Source organism: Macaca mulatta, chromosome 4 (genome assembly GCF_049350105.2).
Source record: "Macaca mulatta isolate MMU2019108-1 chromosome 4, T2T-MMU8v2.0, whole genome shotgun sequence".
Lineage (NCBI taxonomy): Eukaryota > Metazoa > Chordata > Mammalia > Primates > Cercopithecidae > Macaca > Macaca mulatta.
The window spans coordinates 146,611,592-146,628,319 of NC_133409.1; the positions used below are offsets into that span (position 1 = coordinate 146,611,592).

A 16,728-nucleotide genomic window follows, 5' to 3' on the forward strand; every position below is an offset into this window, starting at 1 on the left:
ATATGGAAATGCAAAGACCTAGAATTGCCAAAACTATTTTGATAAAGGACAACAGAGATGGAAGATTTAACACTGATTTCCAAAACTTATAGTTGCAGTGATTAAAACATGGTATTTGTGGTAACTGGTGTAAAGATAAACAGATCCATGGAACAGAATAGAAAAGTCCAGAAAAAAAAAATATGGTCAATTGATTTTTGAAGAAGCTTCCAAGGCAATTAAATGGAAAGAGTATTGTCCTTTCAAAAACAAAGGTTTTGGAACAATTTGGTCTTCATATATAAAAAAGTGAATCTTGATTCATACCTTACATCATACATAAAAGTTAACTCAAAATTGATCATAGACCTAAATGTAAAGCCCAAATTTATAAAATCTCTGGAAGAAAATCTTTGTGACTTTAGGTTTGGTAAAGATTTCTTAGGTATAACACCAAAAGCATGATTTATAAAAGAAAAAAATGATAAATTGGCCTTCATTAATATTAAGAATATCTCTTTGAATGCCGTGTTTAAGGGAATAAAGGACAAGCCCCAGACTGGGAGGAAATATTTATAGAAGATATTCTGATAAAAGACTTGTATTTAGAATATGTAAGGAATTCTCAAAACTCAACAATAAGGCCAGTCACAGTGTCTCCTGCCTGTAATCCCAACACTTTGGGAGGTCAAGGCGGGTAGATCACTTGAGGCCAAGAGTTCGAGACCAGCCTGGCCAATATGGTAAAACCCCATCTCTACTAAAAATACAAAAATAGCCAGGCATGGTGGCAGGCACCTGTAATCCTAGCTACTTGGGAGGTTGAGTCATGAGAATCGCTTGAACTCAGGAGGCAGAGGTTGCAGTGAACAGTGAACTGAGATTGCACCCCTGCACTCCAGCCTGGTTGTCACAGTGAGACTCTGTCTCCAACAAAAAAAAAAAAAAAAAAAAAAAAAAAGAAAAGAAAAGAAAAAACACTCAGTAAAGCACATAACCTAGTAAAAAAAATAAGCAAAAGATTTGAACAGATATTTTGTCAGAAAAGATACATGAATGGCAAATAAGCACATAAAAGATGATCAAAATCATTAGTCATTAGTGAAATGCAGACTAAAACTATAAGAATATACCATTACATCCTTACCAACACTTGTTACTGTCAGGCTTTTAAACTGAAGACATTACAGTGTCTAATCTCCAGATAAGGTTTTTCAGATTAAATTTAGAGAAGACATTACAGTGTCTTCAGTTTAAAAGCCTGACAGTAACAAGTGTTGGTGAGGATGTGGAGCAGCTGAAACTCTCATACACTTGTGGTGGGAATGTAAAATGGTACAACCACTTTGGAAAACAGTTTGGCATTTTCTTAAGGACTTAAAATTGACACTACCAAGTGACCCAACTATTTTGCTCCTAGGCATTTATCCAAGAGGAATGAATACATATGACCACATAAAGATTTGTTTACAAATACGTGGCAGGTTTATTTGTAATAGGCAAGAATTGAATCTATTCAAATGTGCATCAACAGGGACATTTGTGGTATCTTCATACGATGGAATACTATTCAACAATAAAAGGGAATGAACAATTGATACAACTTATTTTATTCTCAATATAATTATAGTAAGGAAATGAAGCCAGAAAAAAATGTCACATTATATGAAATTCTATAAAATCTACTCAAAAAGCAGATCAGATTGCCTGGAGACCTGAGTTGCAAACGGATGACTTATGAAGGAAATATTTGTGAGTAACAGGTATGTTCATCATCTTAATTGTCATGATGAATTCATGGATATATGTACATATGTCAGAATTTATCGAATTGTATATTTTAAATGTGTAATTTATCGTAGCTTAATTATGTCTCAAAATCTGTAAAAAAATATACTTCATGTGTTTATTGCTTGCTGCTCAAATTTCAGAATCACATAAGGGATTGAGACTAATTTTTAAAATAATTTTTCAGTGATTGGGTTTGAGGTAACTCATGCATTATATATAGCAGATTTGCCTATTATTATGTTTTTGAGACAGACTCTCGCTCTGTTGCCCAAGCTGGAGTACAGTGGCGTGATCTCAGCTCAGTGCAACCTCCGCTTCTAGGGTTCAAGCGATTCTTCCACCTCAACCTCTTGAGTAGCTGGGACTACAGGTACACGCCACCACGCCCAGCTAATTTTTTTTTTTTTTTTTTTTTTTTTTGAGACGGAGTCTCGCTGTGAAGCCCAGGCTGGAGTGCAGTGGCGTGGTCTCGGCTCACTGCAAGCTCCGCCTCCCGGGTTCACGCCATTCTCCTGCCTCAGCCTCCCGAGTAGCTGGCATTACAGGAGCCCACCACCACGCCTGGCTAATTTTTTTTTTTCTTGTATTTTTAGTAGAGACGGGGTTTCACCGTGTTAGCCAGGATGGTCTTGATCTCCTGACCTCGTGATCCACCTGCCTCAGCCTCCCAAAGTGCTGGGATTACGGACATGAGCCACCACGCCTGGCCAATTTTTGTATTTTTTTTTTTAGTAGAAACGGGGTTTCACCATGTTGGCCAGGCTGGTCTCGAACTCCTGACCTCGTGATCTGCCTGCCTCAGCCTTCCAAAGTGCTGGGATTACAGCTGTGAGCCATTGCGCGTGGCCTTATAGCTTTATTACAAAATTGAGAAACCAGATGTTTTACTTTGTTTTCTGAATTTCTGAATGCATTTTCAGAATGATATAAAATGTTAAATTTTATTTTAGATTAGAATATTGTTGTCCAACTGGATGATTAATAAAGAAAAAGAAAGGAAAGAATGTAGTGAGACCCCCTAAGTACAAAATGGAGGAAGTCAATGGACTTCCAAGCTTGAGATAAATTCTTATGATCTTGATTGGATGATTAGGTATCGGTAGTAGAGAGAATAATGGCTCCTCAAAAATGGAACTTGTAAATATGTTACCTTGTAGGGCAGAAAGGACTTTGCAGACGTGAATAAGGTTAAAGGCTTTGAAATGGGGAGATTATCCTGGGTTACCCAGATGGGCTGAACTTAATCACATGGGTTCTTAAAAGTGGAGGAACTTTCCCAACTATAGTCGGAGAGAGAGAGAGATGGCTACAGAAGAATGATCAAAGAAATGCAGTATTCCTGGCTGAAGATGGAGGAAGGGGGCCACCAGCCGAGAAATGTGGGCAGCCTCTAGAATGTGAAAAAGCCAGGCGATGAGTTCTTTCCCAGAGCCTCCAGAAGGAATGCAGCCCTGCCAACACCTTGATTTTAGCCCAGTGAGACCCATTCTGGATTTCTGATCTCCAGAACTTTAAGATGATAAATTGGTGTTATTTCAGCCACTAAGTTTGTGTTAATTTCTTTCTTTTTCTTTTTTTCTTTTTTTTTTTTTTTTTTGAGACGGAGTCTTGCTCTGTTTTCCCAGGCTGGAGTGCAGTGGCATGATCTCACCTCACTGCAACCTCCATCTCCTGGGTTCAAGTGATTCTCCTGCCTCAGCCTCCCGAGTAGCTGGGATTACAGGCATGCGTCACCATGCCTGGCTAATTTTTGTATTTTTAGTAGAGATGGGGTTTCAGTATGTTGGCCAGGCTGGTCTCAAATCTTGAACTCCTGACCTCAAGTGATCCACCTGCCTCGGCCTCCCAAAGTGCTGGGATTACAGGCATGAGCCACTTTGCCTGGACTGTTTGTGTTAATTTGTATGGCATCTTTAGATAACCAATACCACATGTAAGTGGGTAAAACTCAGAATTCATATTGTGCCAGAGGATTGCAATGGAAAGTGAACTCTGTATTGTTAAGATAACTTTCTATCCCTTGGGAATTGTTTTTCCTTCCACATAGCAAACCTCATTTTCCCCAGAAGTAAAACATATAAGTTACTTTTTAATGAATAAATACAAAATAATAGAGTTGGAATAAACCTTAGATATGATTCTAGTCTAACCCCCGAAAGGTATAGATGGAAAAACTGAGTGAGAGCCAAAGATTCCACAGCTAGTTACTGGCCCTTTCTTCCTTCCATATTTTCATGGTGGGGATTTAAGATGGCCAAGGTTTTTAATTCTTTCTACACAGACTCAAAATGTTATTCTTGTACAGTTTTTCTCTTAGGCATATAATGGATTTTGGGAAACAATTTCTAGAATAGTGTTTTAATGAGATAGTACTATAAGAGGATGCAGTATTATGTAAAACTTTTGTCTTGGGTTTTTTTCCCTCTGAGTCTCAAGTCTGAAACATCTCTTCCTCCAGTTGCTAGTAAATGTATACTCAAATATTGGCAGCTAGGTGTGGTCCTCTGTTCTTGACTGTCCATATTTAAACCACACTAATCCAGTTAATAAGGTAATTCTCTGTGTGTTGTGTATGCACAGGCATATTCTTATAATGCACTTCAGAGATAGATTTTAATTATGCTTGGGTGTTCTTAATTAGTACTCCTGATTAGAACAGAATTTTATTTTTACTTTTATAGTTGAACACTCAGGTACAGTATAATTCTCCAGATTAGATTTTTCAGATTAAATTTAGAGAAGGAATGTACTCAGCTTGTAATGGTATTTCAGCACTGACTCTATAGTGTCTAATATTTTGCCTTCTTTACATTGACTGTGATTTTGAAAATTGTGATTCATCTCATCATTTATTGAGTACTGCTCCTATGTCATTTATTTATACTAGGTGGTGGGAGTACAGAATGAATAGGACACATTCTCTATATGTATAGTGTTTATAGACTTTTCTCATATGTTACCTTGTTGGCTGGTTCCTACAAATCATCAGGAGACTTAGGACCAAAGTCTTCAGCCCTAGTGAATCACGTCAAGGTACTTTACCCTGTGGCACAGGTAGAAATTTGACTTTCTATAAAAAACCTAGACAAATAATAGGGGCTCATTCCTACTGTCTTCACCCTTACCAAAATGTAAGTTCTATGGAGACAGAAATTGTTTCCTGTTGTTTAATGCTGTATCTCCACTACAACAGTGCCCGGCACATAGTAGGTGTTCAGTAGATATTTGTTGAATAAATAGCTGAATGGCTTCTACTTATCCTTCAGCTTTCAATTAATTTATTATTATTATTTTAAATTTCTGTTTCTTTTTAGAGATGGAGTCTCATTGTGTTGGCCAGGCTGGTCTTGAACTCCTGGCCTCAAGTGATCTGCCCGCCTCGGCCTCCCAAAGTGCTGGGATTACAGTCGTGAGCCACTGAGCCTGGCTCACAACTACTTTTTTTTAAGAGTCAGGGTTTCACTATGTTGCTCAGGCTAGACTCCAATTCCTGGGCTCAGGCGATCCTCCCACCTCAACCTCCAAAGTTGCTGGAGGTACAGCACGTGGCACTGGACCCAGCTGCTGCCATAACTTTAACAGTGATGCCTATGGGATGTACCTTTGAGCTAAGGGGTCTCTTGTCTTGGTGCAAAGCTGGATACAGCTTATGAGAGATAAGAGGCAATGCATAAAATTAGCTGGGCATGGTGGCACATGCCTGTAATCCTAGCTACTCGGGAGACTGAGGCGGGAGAAACGCTTGAACCCGGGAGGCGGAGGTTGCAATAAGCTGAGATCGTGCCATTGCACTCCCGCCTGGGCAACAAGAGCAAGACTCTATCTCAAAAAAAAAAAAAGCTATGCATAAAGTCGCGAAAGAAAGTGCCAGAGAAGGATTCAGGTTGCTTCAGGGCGTAAAAGAGCAGTAAATAGTTTTATTTGAACAATGGTATGGTATGGTATTAAAAGACATTGAGAGGAATAGTGCAGTAACTTCAGACACTTTCTAAGTGCTGTAGATCTTTAAAAATCCATCATAGTCGTCTTGCTGACTTCTTTAGTGACGATTTGAGTTTTAATTATTCAGTTATGCTGCCAAAAGTACTGCAGGTTGTCAAGTATCATTTATCCAAAATGCTTGGGACCAGAAGTGTTTTGGATCTTGGATTTTTTCAAATTTTGAAATATTTGCATATTTCTCTAAGAGAAAAAAGATATTTTGGCATGTAATGCATAATATTTGCATAATTATAATCCAGTGTTCTAAAATGATTGTACCCACCAGAATCTACAAACAATAAGGAACTGTGGTTGTCTGCTGCAAATAACTATGACAAACCACACTGTATCACATGTATTAGCCCATTGTGACATTGTCGATTGACCATATGTACATACATGTATACATAAGATACAGTATCTTGGGGATGGAACCCAGGTGTAAACATGAAATTTATTTATGTTCATATGTACTTATACACACAACCTGAAGGTAATGTTATACAATTTTTTTATTTTTATTTGTTATTTTTTTTAAAGTCAATACATTTTTATTCAAGGAATTCCATGTTGTGATTTCTTCCACTGTCCATCAAGGCCACTTTAGATCCACTAAAGAGCTGGAGTCAAAAGATTTACCTTCAAGTTAGCCCTTTTTAATGAAACTGATGCTTATTTTAATCCAGTTGTCTGTCAGCCCATAATTCTTTTACTTTGGCTTCTGTCATCTCCTTTTAATATGGATATACTGATGAAGACTTGAAAATTCACCAAGAATCTTTGGGATCTAATTTCTTCAACCAGTTTAGTTTTAGGGTCCTTTTTACTGTAGGTGTGGATCTGCCTGGTTCTCAATTTGACACCCTCCCTTAACATGAATGAGTTCAAATCATATTCATTCCTAAGCAGTCACACTCAGGAATAGTACAGATGTGTGGAATATGCCAGTACCTTTAACTCTGGACATCATGTTCTCAAGATAAAAGCCATTAAAACAAAAAGCCATCGTATGTATCGTCAACATGAAATTGTAATGCAAAATTAATACTGCTGAGGATTTCCCTTATATCCCATGCTGTTTATCTATTTTACAGTCCTAGAATCAGTCTTTTTTTTTTTTTTTAAGAGACAGGGTCTGTCTTTGTTACCCAGACTGGAGTACAGTGGTACCATCAAAGCTCAGTGCAGCCTCCAACTCCTGAGCTCAGTCCTTTTGCATCAGCCTCCCCTTCCTGAGTAGCTGCAACTACAGGCACATGCCCCAGTACCCAGCTAATTTTTAAATTTTTGTGAAGATGAGGTGTTTGTTACTTTCTTGCCCAGGCTGGTCTTGAACTCCTGGTTTCAAGCAATACTCCCGCCTCAGTGTAGAGATTGCAGGCTTGAGCCACTGTGCCTGGCTTGGAACCAACCTTTGCGGCTATCAATACTCCCATCAGTTAACTGTCTCGGGTATCATAATATCCCTTCTTACGTGTATCAAAACTCATACTGAACAATGAGTTCTGGGTTGCAAAAGAGGATTTATTTTTTGCACCTATCCATAAGTCTTTGTCCACAAGTTAAAAACAGTGCAGTATACAATATTTTTAATAATTTTGTGCGTGAAATAAAATTTGTGTACCTTGAACCATTAGAAAGCAGAAGTGTTAGGTGTGGAGTTTTCCACTTGTGGCATCATGTTAGAATTCAAAAAGTTTCAGAGTTTGGAGCATCTTGGATTTTGGATTTTTCCAATTAGGAATGCTCAACCTAATCAGAAGTGAGACTTGGACATTAAAAGTTTGAAAGCCACGGTTTTATTTGCTTAGTAAGTACATAATTGCAACAGTACTTTTTATCTTAGTTATTGTGTAGAATCTGATGACTCCTTGACATGTCACCCACACTTCTCTCCTGAGCTCAGGCCTTATCTCTAATAACCTTCTGGACATCGCACAAGCATCCCTTGCTCAACACACCCCAGCCAGAGTTCTCTTGCTCTCCATAAAAAGCACTCTAAAATGTTTGAATTAAATTGAAGAGAAAGAATACAAAGTCCTGATAAGTGGAACCATGAAATGTTTCATCTTTTTTTCCCTAAGTTTAAAAAGATCATGAAAGTAATACATGTTTAATGTTAAACTATTTAAATAATATAAAAATAAAATCTAAGAAGTGAAAATTCCTTCTTATCCTCCCAAATCTCATTCTCTAGAGGTAACACTGTTTTAATAGTTAGGTAAGTTATCTTTCCAAACTTCTTATAAATAAGCAAATATACAAACACATATATACTTTTTCCCCCTTGGAAACAGGATCATGTTACAAATCATTCTGCAACTCACCATTCACTTAACAGTACATCTTGAAAATCCATCTGCTTTTTCATGTGATTATTAGAAGATTGTTTATGTGGAATGGGTAAGACCCCACCTGCTCCATATTAGTGATATTTTCCGAGGTTAGCTGTCTTAAAGGGAAACAATGAAAAAGACATTTTGGCATGTAATGAATAATATTTGCATAATTGTAATCCAGTGCTCTAAAATGATCACACCCACCAAAATCTACCAACAACTAGGAACCATGGTTGGTGGCTGCAAATAATTGCTATAAATTACACTGTTTGTGCCAGGTGCGGTGGCTCATGTCTGTGATCCCAGCACTTTGGGAGGCTTTGGGAGGCTGAGGCGGGCGGATCACTTGAGCTCGAGGAGTTCGAGACCAGCCTGGCTAACATGGCGAAACCCCATCTCTACTAAAAATACAGAAATTAGCTGGGCATTGGTGGCTCACACCTGTAATCCCAGCTACTCAGGAGGCTGAGGCAGGAATATCATTTGAACCCAGGAGGTAGAGATTGCAGTGAGCGAAGATCAGGCCACTGCACTGCAGCCTGGGCAAGAGAGCAAGACTCTGTCTCAAAAGATTAAAAAAAAAAAAAAATTACTGTTTGTGTTACATATATTAGCCCATTGTGGCATCATCAACTGACTTTTTTTTTTTTAATGGTCCAGATAACCAAATCATCACTGGGCACTATGCACCATAACAATACACTTCATTTACTACAATGCTATTCTTTTTTCCTTTTTTTTTTTTTTGACAATATCTTGCTCTGTTGCCCAGGCTGGAGCATAGTGGTTCAACCATGGCATGATTCTCCTGCCTCAGCCTCTCCAGTAGCCGGGACCACAGGCGTGTATTTTTTATTTTTAGCAGGGATCGGGTCTCACTGTATTGCCCAAGCTGGTCTTGAACTCCTGGGCTCAAGCCTTGACCTCCCAAAGTGCTGGGATTACAGGTGTGAGCCACTGCGCCTGACATTCTTTTATAATGGATGAACATCTACAAAATATTTTCCGAATTCAGTTGTTTGGATGTTTTTGTTTAGACTCTTAGCTAAATGATTCTCTACTGTATAGATTTATCTCATCCTTTTTAAAAACTGTATATTTTTATAAGTATGCATTTGCCAAATTTTACTCTAACATTCCCATGACCATCCTCTTAAAGAAAAACTTCGAAATACTTTTATTTAGCCATACAGTTAAAATTTGGCTGGAACTAAGTGATCTGTGTTTAGTTGATGAACCGATCCATGCTTGCATTCTTCCTGTTCTTGCATCATGACTTTTTCATCTCCCCTTGATTCTTTCCCCTATATGCATTTAAGCCTGTCTGGTTCTTTTCTCAAGCCTTTGCTCTCTACTTCCCTTTCACCCAAAGCATTTCATGTTTCCCCTTTACAACCATAGTATAAGTATCAAACTTCTCACCTGTGACTTCTGCCTCTCTATACATCTCTCTTCTACTTTTAACTTTCATGTTCACAATATGCTATCTTTCTCTTATTTTCACTTCTTACCTTCTCCAACTTCAGAGAATCCCCACTGCCTAGTGTTCTTGGGAGATGCTAGAGGATACACAAAATGCCACCTCCCAGAAGGTCGAGGCATTTTTTTCCTTAAAAAAAAAAAACAACCTTTTAATCAAACACTTCTAAGAAATGCTCCATTTTCTCAGTAGTATCTTCAGAAAGATTTCAGGCCGGGCGCGGTGGCTCAAGCCTGTAATCCCAGCACTTTGGGAGGCCGAGACGGGCGGATCACGAGGTCAGGAGATCGAGACCATCCTGGCTAACACGGTGAAACCCCGTCTCTACTAAAAAATACAAAAAATTAGCCGGGCGAGGTGGCGGGCGCCTGTAGTCCCAGCTATTTGGGAGGCTGAGGCAGGAGAATGGCATGAACCCGGGAGGCAGAGCTTGCAGTGAGCCGAGATCGCGCCACTGCACTCCAGCCTGGGGCACAGAGCAAGACTCCGTCTCAAAAAAAAAAAAAAAAGAAAGAAAGATTTCAGAGGTAATTGCATCTACAAAATAAAGACTAAGTGCTAAGAAAATGAGCAATCTGATAAGAATATGTAAAATAAAAAACATTATTACTGAATTCTTTTTTTTTTTTTTTTTTTGGAGACAGAGTCTTGCTCTGTCACCCAGGCTGGAGTGCAGTGGCATGAACTTGGCTCACTGCAAGCTCTGCCTCCTGGGTTCACGCCATTCTCCTGCCTCAGTCTCCCAAGTAGCTGGGACTACAGGCGCTCGCCACCATGCCTGGCTAATATTTTGTATTTTTAGTAGAGATGGGGTTTCACCATGTTAGCCAGGATGGTCTCGATCTCCTGACCTCGTGATCTGTCTGCCTCAGCCACCCAAAGTGCTGGGATTACAGGCATGATCCCAGCCTGGCCTTTTTTTTTTTTTTTTTGAGATGGAGTTTCACTCTTCTCCTCCAGGCTGGAGTGCAATGGTGCGATCTTGGCTCACTGCAACCTCTGTCTCCGGGGTTCAAGTGATTCTCCTGTCTCAGCCTCCCAAGTAGCTGGACTTACAGGTACCTACCACCATGACCAGCCAATTTTTGTATTTTCAGTAGAGACGGGGTTTTTCCATGTTGGCCAGGCTGGTCTTGAACTCCTGACCTCAAGTCATCCGGCCGCTTCGGCCTCCCAAAGTGCTAGGATTACAGGCTTGAGCCACCTCACCTGGCCACTAAATTCTTCTAAAAATCCCTTGAGCACACTAAATGATATATTGAACATAGTTGATGACCAAATGGTGATGTAAAAATTCCATTAGGCCCGGCATGGTGGCTCATTGTTATAATCCTAGCACTTTGAGAGGATGAAGTAGGAAGATCACTTGAGCCCAGGATCACTTTGAGACCAGCCTGGGCAACATAGCGAGACCCTGTCTCTTCTGAAAAAAAAAAAAATTAGGTGTGGTGGCACATGTCTGTAGTCTGAACTACTAGGGTGGCTGAGGGGGAGGATTGCTTGAGCCCAGGAATTCAAGGCTGCAGTGAGCTATGATGGTACCACTGCACTCCAGCCTGGGCAACAGAGCAAGACCCTATCTCTTTTTGTCTTTTTTTTTTTTTTTTTTCCTTTTTGTGGAGAACGGGGTCTCGCTATATTACCCAGGCAGGTCTCGAACTCCTGGGCTCAAGCTATCCTCCTGCCTCTGCCTCCCTGAGAGCTGGGATTACAGGCGTGAGCCACCCACGCCCGGCCGACCCTATCTCTTAAGAGACAGTAAGAAATAAAAATTCCATCAAAGATTTTCTCTTAGGGTATAAAACCAGAGACAAAGATGAAAAACGGGAGAAATGTCCAATGGTTCTCAACCATATCTGGCTGCACATAAGGATCATCTAACATGCTTTTTGAAAACACCATTACCCTGGCCCCACCACAGACAAATTAAATCCAGACTCTCTGGGCTGCAGTCCAGGCATCCGTAGCTTTTTTAAGTTCCTCAGGTGATTCTATTGTTTAGCCCAGGTTTAGAAAAATACTTAAGAAACCTGAAGGATAAAACCAAAATGTCCAAAGTCTATCTAATAATACTTCTAGAAGTAGAGGGCAGAGACATCAAAGGAAAAGAAATAATGCTAGAAAATTTTTCTGGAGATTCCGCAAAGACTTGTCTTCAGCAGTTAAGGGCCAGAATATCAAGGCCCCTGAAGGAATTAAGGAAAGAAGACAAGTACCTTGACATATCCTTGCAATGGGTCTGAACTCCAAAAATAAGGATTATTATGTCTTCCAGAGAAGAAAAGATGGGAGCCGCAGTGTGCACTCTGGAGGGAAAGAAACCTACCTGGCCTAACTGATCTCAAACACAGGTTCTGCTTTTTCCCCCAGATGCCGCTCTCTAATGCGTTCCCCTAGCTCACTCCTGCTTTCTGGGGCTGACCCCAGACCTAGAGCTTCTCCAGCCTCCCCTGGGAAGAGCTGCTCTTAACAGTTGGTGTTTGGGAGGCAACTTTCTCTTCTTTGCTCTCTCCTTCGGTCTGACCTCATCTGCTGTGTAGTGTTCAGAAATTCCCCCAAAGTTCTGGTTCGGTTAGGAACACTTGTTTTCCACCTCAGAGTTTTGCAAATTTTAAAAACTTTCTTGTCATCCCAGCATCTTCCTGGGGAGAGGAAGTTGATGACTTAATCCTGTCGTTCAACTTTTTTGAGGCCAAATAGGGTAAAATCATATTAAGGGGAATAATAATGTATTCAGGTTCATCCTTTAGTATGTAATAGTAACATTTGGATAGTCTAATATTTTCTGGCTTTTTTGTTTGTTTGTTTTAATATAATCCTTTGCTTTCTGCTTACTTAAAAATAGTAATTTATCCAACTCAGCACTCAGAGTCAGGGAAAGTGTGGTCTGTTAGCTTTGTTTTCTTCAGTAATTACTTGTACTGAGAAGAAAAATAAGTTTACCAAAGAAATATCCTTCTGAAAACTCTCCTGTTAGTAGCATAATCTGAGGCAAGACACTGATATTTTAACAAAGAGAACAATACAGTAATTTACGTAATACACATAGGGAATTGGTGGATATGGCTTTAAAATGACTTCTCATTTGGGGGACCTGATAGTTTAGTTATGTTAACTGAAGTTTTCAGTACACTGTTGATAAAATATTAAGTGTATTCTCATTTTTCTGTTATATCTCAGGTGTTTGCTGACTAGCACTTTGGAGAGTATATGCTTATCTGCCATGTCCATAACAGAACGAACTGTGTATTCCCTTTCTGATGTACTGGATAGCAATTTTTCGCCTTTGGACAGTTCAGCACAATAAGCTTTATCATAGATTAATATCCATAGCTACATAGTAATATTAAATCCAGAATAAACCTAGGGTGAGGGAAAGAAGAAAAGTCTCTCTTATAAAAACGGTGAAACTGTCTCAGTGTGTCATTACAGTTTTTAGGAATTGTCGGTCCTTACTGTCTTTTTTATATAACATTCAATCAAGGAAAAAGTTTCCTTTGTTTTGTTAGCTTACAAAAACTTATACTCCTAATGGCTTAGTTGGAATTAAGGGAAATACTTGGAAAATTCAGTTTATTTCTTTATTCTTCCAGCTTTATCTGCTTTTGAAAGTTCAAAAGTTTGTTTTCTTGTTGTTTTTATCTTTGTGTTTTAATTATTCATAGTACTTCTCTTCATATGGACTCAGTACCGCTGACAAGAGCCATCCTCTGAGATTACTAAGATGACTTGCATCCCTTGAAGTGTTGGAGCCAAAAAATGAAGAGCTAATTCCTTTATCAAATGGGATTTAGAAAGCTAGTAAATCAGCTTATACAGGTTGCCTATTTACTTGGATTTAAACAAGCCATTGTTTTCAAAATAGCAAGGTGTGAGAACCAAAAGAACATGTTTCTTTTTTTTCTCTCTCTTTTTTTTGAGACAGAGTCTTGCTCTGTTGTCCAGGCTAGAGTGCAGTGGCATGACCTCGGCTCACTGCAACTTCTGCCTCCCAGGTTCAAGCGATTCTTGTGCCTCAGCCACCCGAGTAGCTGGGATTACAGGCGTGTGCCACCACGCCTGGCTAATTTTTTTATTTTTAGTAGAAACGGGGTTTCATCATGTTGGCCAGGCTGGTCTCAAACTCCTGGCCTCAAGTGATCCCACCCGCCTCAGCTTCCCAAAGTGTTGAGATTACAGGCATAAGCCACTGTGCCCAGCCTGAAAACATTTCTTCATTGACAGTATTTTCATTTAAAAATTTAGCTGAACTCCAAATGATGAACATTCAAAAGAAAGCATTGTCTTTGGATGTGTTGTAGTTATGTTTGCTCAGTGCTTTGTTTTGATTTTTTTTGTGACATTTGTGCATATGCGATCTCTCTAGCACTCTGAATGATTTGAAAGCAAGTTGCAGATATCATGACACCTCAACCCTAAATACTACAGCATGTGTCTCCTATGAACAAGGATATTACTCCACATAAAACCGTAATATTATATCACACTCCAGAAGGCTAACATACAGTAATAGTAAGCTAATACACAGTCTCCTTTTCCAAGTTCTTATCATATTTTGTCCCTTAATGCAGGATCCAGCCAAGGATCACTGATTACACTTTGTTGTCATATCTCTATATAGTCTCCTTCAATCCCGTCTCTCTCTCTCTCTCTCTCTCTCTCTCTTTCTGTCTCTTTTTTTATCTTTTAAGAGATGGGGTTTCACCCTTCGGCCCAGGCTGGAGTACAGTGACGTGATCACAGTTCACTGCAGCCTCAAACTCCTGAGCTCAATCAATATCCTTCCACCTCAGCCACCTGAGTAGTTGGGACTACAGGTGCACACCACCTTGTTGGTTCTTTATGTCATTAACATTTTTCAAGAGTCTAGGCTAATGGTCTTGTAGAATGCTCCACAATCTGTTTTTGTCTTTTCTTCTTGATTAGTTTCCGGTTAAACATTTTTGATAGGGATACCACATAGATGATAGCACATCTATATCACATCACTACATCCTATTAGGAGATAGAGTAATAGCAGTTTTTTTCATTATTGGTGATGCAGAGTTTGGTTATGATGCAGATCACTTGTTAAAGTGGTATCAGTCAGATCATTTTATTTGAAAGGCCCTTTTTCTTTTTTAATAATTAGTTATCTGTGGGGTACTTTGCCAACAACCTCTCACCTGGTGGTTTTAATTTGTTCAATGCTTTACACCCAGGTTTACCCAGAGATCTATTGATGGATGTCAGCATCTCTGTGAATCCCCAGGAAATTTTTTTGTGTGCATATATTTTCCCAGGCATACAGTCCAGGACCCTCCAAATATTTAAGAGATCTTTTCCCTCTGTTATCGAGGTGCCTTTTACAAGTTTCTGTGCATCACAGAAGCATGTTATAAGCAGTGGGTTTCTGGAAGCTGGGAACCAATGCCGTTCTTCTGATTTTCCTGATTATCTAGCCAGCCTCATGTAGAGCTAGGTACATAATTTTTGTTTGTTTGAGAACGATTTGTTCTGGCCTTTCCCTTATCCTGAGCCAAACATTTGGATCTTTTATGTTTGGTATAAACTGTACTAGAAACTAAAGCAGAGGGACTTAGCCCCTGGTTTTTGGTGTTCTCTTTGAAGATTTTGGGCACAACAATTGGATTTGTGTCTTTGTTGAACTGAAATCAGTAGTGGTCATTTGGAAATGAGTTAAAACACTACAATGTATGTTTTCGTTGTCTAGTTACAATTGTATCAATAGGACATTTTCCACAAGTGCAGAAAGACTGTTTGACTCTAGACAAGAAGGCTCAGGAGATGACTTTAGGGTGCCTTAAGTTTGTTATTAGCCTAATGTGTAATAGCTGTAGGAGTGAGTCCTTCTTGATTTTCCCTGCCCAAGCAGGGAGCAGTTGGAATTCATCATGGCAGTGGCTAGGTGTGTTTTGTTTAGCCTATGATTAGCCTGTTGGTTACATTGGCTTGCCTTACATGAAAAAAATGTCTGTCAGGTGACCAACAATAAGAACTAACATTTGAATAGTATACCTTAAAAATACACATTATACCACTTCATCCAGAAGATTATCTGTGAAAACAGGTATTTTTATTCTAATCACATAGGTAAGGAAAAAAGGCTTAGAGAAGTTAAGGTAGCCAACATCAAACAGCTTGTAAGGATCAGAGGAAGAACCCCCCAAATTCCATTACAAATTCCTTGCACTTTTTGTCTTACCATTCTTAAAGGTAGAGGCATTCTAGGGAATCTAAATATGAGCAAAGCATGGACCTTGCTCTGAAAGATCTTTTAAACCTAACAGGCGCATAGACTTATAAATCTCTCACAGACAACAAATGGATAGAAGAGCTAAGGAAGTACATAAAAGGGCAAAATGGCCTACAAATAGAGGGTCAAGGTTGGTATGATAGAAGTAGCATTTGAGGGAGGTGGATGTTTTGGAAACGAAAGGGAGTGACCAGAAGAATGACTATGGGAAAGCCCCGGGCTTGTTGTAGAAGTGGAATTGGCCTAGTTTGGCTAGGGCATGAGCCGCATGAAAGAAAGTAAAAGAAAATAGTGGCAGCTAGAACTGAAAGGTAGATTAGGGCCAGATTGTGAAGGGCCTTGAATGCCACATGGAAGAACATTCTGTAGGTATTTTGGGCAGGAGATGAAAAATGACCCTACAGAAGGCCCAGTCATGATGATAAATGGTTAAACATGTTTAAGTTACCAATCTGTGCTAATCTTTAAACAAATGTTATCTCACTGCTGCCTCACTGTAACTCCATGAATAGTGTACTGTGTCCATTTTGCAGATGAGATAGGAAGGCTCAGCAAGATTAAGGAAATTGGAAATGTCAAGAGCTGGAGCTAGGACCCAGACTTGGGTCTGTCACATACTAAGCCTGCTCTGTGTCTCACTGTGATTGATATATTGTCACTTCTTTTATTAAGAACCGATAAGGTCTTAACCCTCTGTCAAGAATATGGCTATAGAAAAAGGATATTTTCAAAGTTGTGAAGGAACTGCTTCTCACCATGTTATGTTAAGGAATGTAATCACTACCCAACCTGACTTGTCCTGTTCTCTGTTTTGAGACCAGAGCTAGGTGGGAAATTAAAGAATTGGATGATGTTTTATTTACATGCCCGATGACATCATTACACGCTCATAGCAAATGCCT

The 16,728-nt window shown here is 39.5% G+C and overlaps 1 protein-coding gene and 1 pseudogene across 9 annotated transcripts in view; one reads left to right on the forward strand and one right to left on the reverse strand.

Moving 5' to 3' along the window:
- FKBP5 (FKBP prolyl isomerase 5) overlaps positions 1-16,728 on the forward strand; it is a 162,384-nt gene that overhangs the window by 73,511 nt on the left and 72,145 nt on the right. The gene's annotated exons all lie outside the window — the stretch shown is intronic.
- Positions 7,211-7,327, reverse strand: LOC114677889 (small nucleolar RNA SNORA40; annotated as a pseudogene).